The 7,751-nt window shown below is 33.4% G+C and overlaps 1 pseudogene; it reads left to right on the top strand.

The window, feature by feature from the left end:
* The first annotated feature begins 1,254 nt into the window (after nucleotides 1-1,254).
* On the top strand, nucleotides 1,255-1,351 carry LOC122126399 (annotated as a pseudogene).
* The last annotated feature ends 6,400 nt before the right edge of the window (nucleotides 1,352-7,751 follow it).

The raw sequence follows: 7,751 nt of genomic DNA, 5'->3' as shown, positions 1-7,751 counted from the left end.
ACATTTAGAAGGTATCACAAGTTTATACCGAAAACATTGCATTGATACTTTTCATATTCTAATATATATTCTAATTCTGATTATTTATATTCCAGTCTATTTATTGGAATAAATATCAATTAATTTTTCAAATTAACAATTAATTTTAATAAGATTCACTGTGTGCAATATAAAATCAGCACATATAATATAAAATATTTAATATTATATAATATTAGAAAATGTTTTGCATTGTTCTCTTGTGGTAAGGGTATCCAAGGAAACGGTTTTATTTATTTATTTTTTTCTTTTTGCTTATGTGGTGCTGAGGAATCAAACCTAGGGACTCAGGAATGCAAGGCAAGCGCTCTACCACTGAGCCACCCGAGGCAAGGGTTTTAAAGTATTATTCCATTACCTCTACCTCAGTGTTTGGTAGAATTAGAGCTAAAACTTTACCATTCGGAGATATACAGACTAGAGGCAAGAGGAAACACAGTGATTAAAACATTACCAATTTAAGGCCTAATAACGAGGAGAAACATATGGACTTCTCCTGGAACTATGGAATATATTTGGTGATAGAAAATCAGTGGTGTAAGTTCCTGCCTGGTTGGATGGTAGACAGGCCAAGACATTAGGTAATCATACATATGAACAATTTTTTCACCTTCTTGGCTTTAGCTTCTTTTGAAATGTTAGGGTGTAATAAACAATTATATTTTGAAAAAAATACCTTCTAATCTGAACACTTCTGTCTGAACTGTTCGTCTCTCTATGATCCCTTGTAACAGATTAGATTTGCTCCAATAAGACAATCTATGCTGTCAGGGTAAGATTCTGGTTGGTCTGTTCCTACATGGAGCAAGGGTAAATGGTCAGGAAGACATTTGTGCCAGTAAGACCTCCTTTGGGAAATTTTAAGCTGCAGAAGTTTAGAAGTAGCTCTTAAGCAAGGCTTACTTTGAATCCATTAGCTAAATCAGTTAATAAATAAGTACTTGAAAATCCATCACTTTTGGCCCTAGATATAAAGGCTTCAAAGTATGATCCAGTTTCAAATGAAAAAGACTTAAAATAGTCATTGAAAATATTTGCACATGTGAGCAATCGAACAAACAATATAAGTTTTTTCCACTATACAAAGAATTTTACAGAAATAAGATGAATAGCAATTTTGGGAACAATAAGGTTTCCTTGTTACAAATAGGCAACCAAAGATATATGCCTGTCTTAAGATTGCATCATTAACTACTTAAATTTCCAGGATACTACATGCTTCAGCAGCACGTCTACCTGAATTACAATACAGAGATTTACATGGCTCTTGTACAAGGATGATATGAAAATTTGTGAAGTATTGCATATTTTTCATTCTTGAGATGCAAGAAATTTAAAACAGTTATTAAAAAGCTGATTACAAATATACAAGGGTAAGAATACATGTAATTCATAGAAATAAAAGTTAGTTTGATATCATTCAATCTTCACCTTTTTAGAAAGGCCTTTACATAGCATAACCTTTATAAAACTTTTGAAATAAGATAACATTGTCATTTTATCCTAAAGAAATAAAATTCTATGAGGACCTAGGAATTAAAGGAATCTTAATCTGTTTCTATATGGAATGCAATCTGAAAGGACACATTTATTAATGAACCTATATATTATAAAACAATGTCTAATTCAAAGTATCTAGCAGAGAATGAAATAGGTTATGGACATTATACAAACAGAATACTAAATATTTTTAAATATACTTTTTTCAGACAAGCACCAAAAATATCTTTAGTTTCTGTACTACTCATTTCAACAGATAAGTTAAAATTATTTCTGATTAAAAAAATCACAAACTCTATAGAAATCATTAAAGATGTATACAAACAACTCGAATATAGTTTGACATCAAAGTCAGGCAATTCACTTGGAAGAATACCATGGAATCCATGAATTTTTAAAGTAAGATATTGCTGTTGCTTTGTATTGTGAAAATATTTTTTATGGGCACATAGGATGGACTGGCAATTTTGAAATTTAAGAAACTTAACCGAACCATTAGGGCTTAGGAGAACAATTTGTACTTATCCTTTTGGCAATATCAAATGCAGTTTCTTCCAAGTTGTGCTTCAGACCTGGTTTGATATAATGGTTCACCAGAAGGTGATCCAGCATATCTTTGCTATATCTATTCCCAGCAGCAAGATGCAAGGGGGTCAAGAGGCCTTTAGTTTGGACATTGGTATCTGTATCATGATGAAATAAAAAGCCACTCTGGTATTATTCCATGTATAAGTACTGTGCAGGGGTGTCCAGCCATTCAGTTATTACATGAATATCTGCCTTGAGCCACCAATTCATGGACAATGTCTAAGTGTCCACTGTAGGCTTCTCGATGAAGAGGGGTATATTCATCGTCATCCCTAGTATTCACACGAGTGGCTTTTTAGGAAAGTCGTCTCTGCGCTGTAGTAAGGCGATTATTTTCAGCAGAACAAAGAAGAAATTTGCTTGATCCTATTCCATTTTTTCTTGCAATTGATACCATTTCTCACTTTTTCATCTTGTTCCTCAACTTCATCAGAATTGCCTAACCAGAGAATTTGAGTGCCAGTGATAATGAGCTGTCCATTTATTTCCCCAATAGTTCACACTGGATGAAATGCTCAGAAAAATCCGGTGAAATTTCTGCATCTGTTTTTTTTTCCACTAGTATTTATTTTCTCTTTTTTTATTTTTACTGTTCCAAATTATTCTAACTGGAGAGTAGGGAATTGCTAGAGAGCAGAGGAAAGATTTTCCTCCATATTCAAAGGTACAGACTGAAAATGAGGACCAGTGGTGTCTTCATGTGCAGCTTATTCTAGGAATGAGAAAATAGGAAATAATGCCTTCTATGTAAATGAATTGGGAATGGCAGAGCAGAAAGTGAAATGATGCAACCAAAAATATAAAAGAAAAATAAAGTAGGATAATTATGGAGCTATCATATTACCTATGAGAACCATGAAAGGAAGAGAAGAAGATATAGACAGATGTGCAATGATCTAGCTAGCCAAAAATCCATCCCTCTGATCAAATTATAGAGCAAATAATTTTATTTTTTAAAATAGATGAGAATAGAATTTAAGGTCAGATGTCTCCATTGTTTTTAATTATATTTTTATTATCTTAAATACTTGTATAAGGGAATTTCCCTTCAACAAATCAAGTTTTTTAAGTATAACGGATATTTATATAACTTTTCCACACCCTTCCAAACCTTACCCCACTTTAATTTTTTTCTAGTTTTATACTATCTGCATTGAATATTATACCTTCACTCTCTTCCTCCATAACTTTCTTTATTCCTTCTTTTTGACTTCCCCCCACATCTTCCAAGTGATAGTTTCCTGGTATTCATTTTGTTGGAATAAAGTTCAATTTCATAAGAAATTACACATTTGAAATACTCCTCTGCAAATAGCATGCTTTGGTTAATATTTTTGTGTAAACTTGTATAAATTTCTAGCATCCAAATATGAGACAGAAGATGGGTCCTTTGTGTGTCTGGCTCTGACTTAGTTCACTTAATATATTTTTAGATCTATCCATTTCGTTGCAAATAATGTAACAGTCTTCAAAATGGATGGATGCAATCCAATTGTGTATATGTGCCACACTTTCTCCAACCATCACTCCGCCAAAGGGTATCTGGGCTGTTTCCATAACTTGGATACAGTGAATAGTGCAGCAGTGAACATGGTTGTGAAAGTGATTTTACTGTAACCTTTTGGATGAATTCATCACTACCTTTATGGGAGCAATCCTCTAGCCAGTTTTCCAGAATAAGAATATCCCTCTTTTCATCTTCATCACAATGTATTTCAAGTCCTCAAAAACACACTTCCCTCTACAAGTCTCAATAAGCTACTAATACCACACTGTGCCCATATTCTTTCAATACATTTTTTTCATAATTATACATATAATTTAGTGAGAACCTTCTATATACTTTCCTAATGTGGGAATGAGGGACATGACAGAGTAAAAGTAAAGAATATGCAATTTAATTAGCTATTACCATATTTAAAATAATTTTAAGCTCTAATTCATAGTCTCACATAATATTATTTTAATCTTTATTTGATTACTTCATCTAACCCCAAAATTATAACAGGTGAGTTAAAAACAAAGGCAACAAGTGTGGTTTGATTTTCACACTCATTTTTGAGGTTGCAAAACATGGGCAGATAGATGGATTGGAATTAATAGCTCTTAACTATTTTGTTAATGTACAGATGGTTTTCCCAAACTGATTCTCGCAATTTGTATTCTATTCAACAACAAGAAACATGTGATAATTTCCTTTGTTTTGCTCCTTATTAACTTTTGTTTCCATTTTATTTTATAATAGATGCTTTCATAAATCTACTATAGATACAAAAATATGTTAAAATATTTCTATCCGTATGCATTGATATATACATACACACATGCATTACACAGGTTATAATGATAATGTATAACTTCAGTAACTGTAGAATTTACTAAATTATTAAAACTATCGACGCCTCATTCCTGGCATCCTGGTTAGTCGGGAGGCTGGGATCTGACGATCATGGTTTGAAGCCATCCTGGGCAAGAATGACCAGGAGCCTCTTATCACCAAACAACCAACAGAAAATCAGAATTGGAACTGTGGCTCAAAGTAGTAGCCTTGAGAAAATAATCTCAGGAACATCATCTAGGCTCTTAGTTCAAGAAGTACAATCTACCCAAATGAAATCTATTTAATTTACACCTATGTAAGTAAAGTATTTCCATCACCCAAATGCACAACCATGTTCATTTGAAAGGTAACACTTTTTTGTCTGAAGTACCATAAAACATTTTCACTTAAGTTGAAAGAATTGCCCCATGGGTTCATTCTATCTCTCTCATGCATTTTTCCACTCAAATACTCAAATCTTACAATTATTCCAATTATTTAAAATCATAGCTTTTTACTTTAATACCCAAATATTAGAGTTTGAATTGAGTGTCTTGTGCCCCCTAAATGGGTGTTCTTACCACGTTGTGATGTCCCCAGTCATAAATAATCCTGATTATTTTTCAGATACTTGTGTATGACCTTGGGCTCAGTCCACGTTATGTTATTCTTCCTGGAATTTAGAATAACAGGTGCATGGCATTGTGTACAGATCTTTGTCCAGTCTGGGCTTTAACCACTATCTTCACAAGAGTAGACTCTCATGTAGTCAGGATTTTCATAAGCTTGTCTAGCTGATGTTTTTGTTTTTCAGGTCTTTGCATTTCCCGCAGATTCTTGAGGACTGAATTAATTTCTTTTCTTGGGTTGTTTTCTTTCATTTGAATGTATGTGTTGAGTTGTTCCTCACTTTTCCTTTTGTTTCTTTCAATCAAGTTCTTATCGAAAGTGCTGAGAAACCAATTCTTCTTTTTCACAATAGTCTAGGTGAATATGATTTATTCCAAAGAAATTTCAGTAATATTTAAACACCTTCATATCTATGGATGGTATATAAATGATAAGTGCTGCGAAGGGTCTTTTATTTTCACAGCAGTCTTTGTCATACACAGACAGATCATGAAATATAAAGATAATAAAACTACAGATGCAAGCAAAGAGAAGAAAAACCTATTATTAATTGTTTGAAAGAGGCTTCCCTTCTAGTGAAAGGAATACGTTGCTTGATGCAGGATTTCACAAAATTATATTGCTAGGAGGAAGCTAAAAATCATCTAATTCTACAAAATTGAGGAGAAGACTCAAACTCCTTAATAGTTTATACTTGGGTCAAATAAAAGCATGCTTCCAAAAAGAGAGTTGACTTTAGAGAAACATGATGAGTTGTATGTAAATAGGTGCTTAGCTGATTTTGTTAATTTGTAAACTCATACAGGAAATAGAGTACAGCAAGGTAAAAAAAGAACTTCGCATTGCAATACTTATGTGTGTGTGTGTGTGTGTACACATGCACGTGTATACACGCACGTGCATGTGCATGTGCTCATTCATTCATCATCCTTAAGCTTCTGTGACCGAGGATAGTGGTTTACCACTTGAACCATCGTTCCACTCCTGTATTTTTGGAGATAATCGCGTGTATTTTCATGATTGGACTGGCTTTGAATAGTGGTCTTCATATCTCTGCCTCCAGAGTAGCTAGCTAAGCTTATTCAGCCTCCAAGTGGCTAGTTAAAATTGGGCCTGTCCTCTATGCTTCACTGCTCTTTTATTCTTGTACTGAGGTGTTCACATGCCTAAGTCATATATATGTCTAGTTGCTTTAAGAAATACTCTTACTGCTTGGCACCAGGGGCTCCCATCTGAACTCTTAACTACTGAGGAGGCTTGAAAACAGAACCCAGGCCAAAAGTTTAGTGGACTTCCTTCTCAATCTATAGCTGGGTGCATTGGATCATTTCCACCATCCTGCACTATCTACAGGTTAAGACTGGAAGAACTACAGAATCCAAGCCTGCCAAAGTAGGAAGCTAGACAAGTTGGTGTGCAACTCTTATGCCATTGATAATGGGAAGGATAAAACGACACATCAGGTGCATATTCTTGTGGAAAGGGATCCCCTATCCTAAAATTAACCATTGATATGACACCAGTCTAACAAAAACAATACCCCAAGTTGAACACAATTTCCCACAACCAAAATAAGTATAAACTTTAACATCCAGAAACTTAGTACAATCTGCTCTTTGCTCTAATATCAGCTTCATCTAATTATCATATGATGTGACAGAATAGTTTCTTCATTAAACTTATTATATATTTAAAAAGATCTAGAAAATTCTTTCTCACTTATTAAGTGCAAACGAATGGAAAATTGCCTCATTTCTTACATATTTGACTACCACCATAAATTCATCGTATGATTATTATTAATAGTAATATATTCTGATTTATTACTTTACTTTTTAACAGTTTTTAAATTTTGGCTTCTCTGCTGAAATTGAAGTATTTAAATAGTATCATCAAATTATATTACTTGGGTACTTAGGGCAGTTTTTTAAAAAGTTTTTAACCAATGGTTTCTAGTAATTCTGTTTCTTTTGGGGGGGCTTCCGGTCGTTGAATCTGAACTCTGGGTCTGGGCGCCGTTCCTCACGTCTAGTTCAAGACTAACATTGGACCACTTGAGCCACAGTGCCACTTCCGGCTTTTTTTTCTGTTTATGTGATGCTGAGGAATCGAACCCAGGGCCTCTAGCATGCAAGGCAAGCCCTCTACCACTGAGACACCTTCCTAGCTCTCTACGAATTCTTAATTGGGATATTATTTAGTTTATTTTTAATTTGAATATAATTTTATTGTAAAGGTAATGTACAAAGGGGATACGGTTACATAAATAAGGTAATGAGTACATTTATTATGGAAGGAATATTGTTATCTCTTCCATTGATTTTTTTGCACACTCAAAAAAAACTACTGATGTTTTTCCTGTCGGTATTGACCAATGGGTACTTTTCTTTCTTTGTTCATACATTTTTTAAATAAAATTTATTTACATAGGGCTTACAGTTACTTAAGTCAACTAAAGAGTACACTTCATTTTATTTTCTAAATTTCAAATTTTGAACTTAATTATTTTCTTTTGTTTCTTTAGGGTAATTCTTTTTTCAGAGTTGTAGGATAAGTTAATTTAGTTTCGCATAATTTTAACACATGTAAATTATTAAGACACATATTTTGCTTTCACAATAGTTAACATGTGAATATGTAAAAATTATTTTCTTAAATTTTCTATGGTTGGTGA

This window comes from Dipodomys spectabilis, unplaced genomic scaffold (genome assembly GCF_019054845.1).
Source record: "Dipodomys spectabilis isolate Male_0828 unplaced genomic scaffold, ASM1905484v1 ptg000276l, whole genome shotgun sequence".
NCBI classification, from domain to species: Eukaryota; Metazoa; Chordata; class Mammalia; order Rodentia; family Heteromyidae; genus Dipodomys; species Dipodomys spectabilis.
The sequence above is the reverse complement of the archived record's forward strand: the minus strand, read 5'-3'. Positions and strand labels throughout refer to the sequence as shown.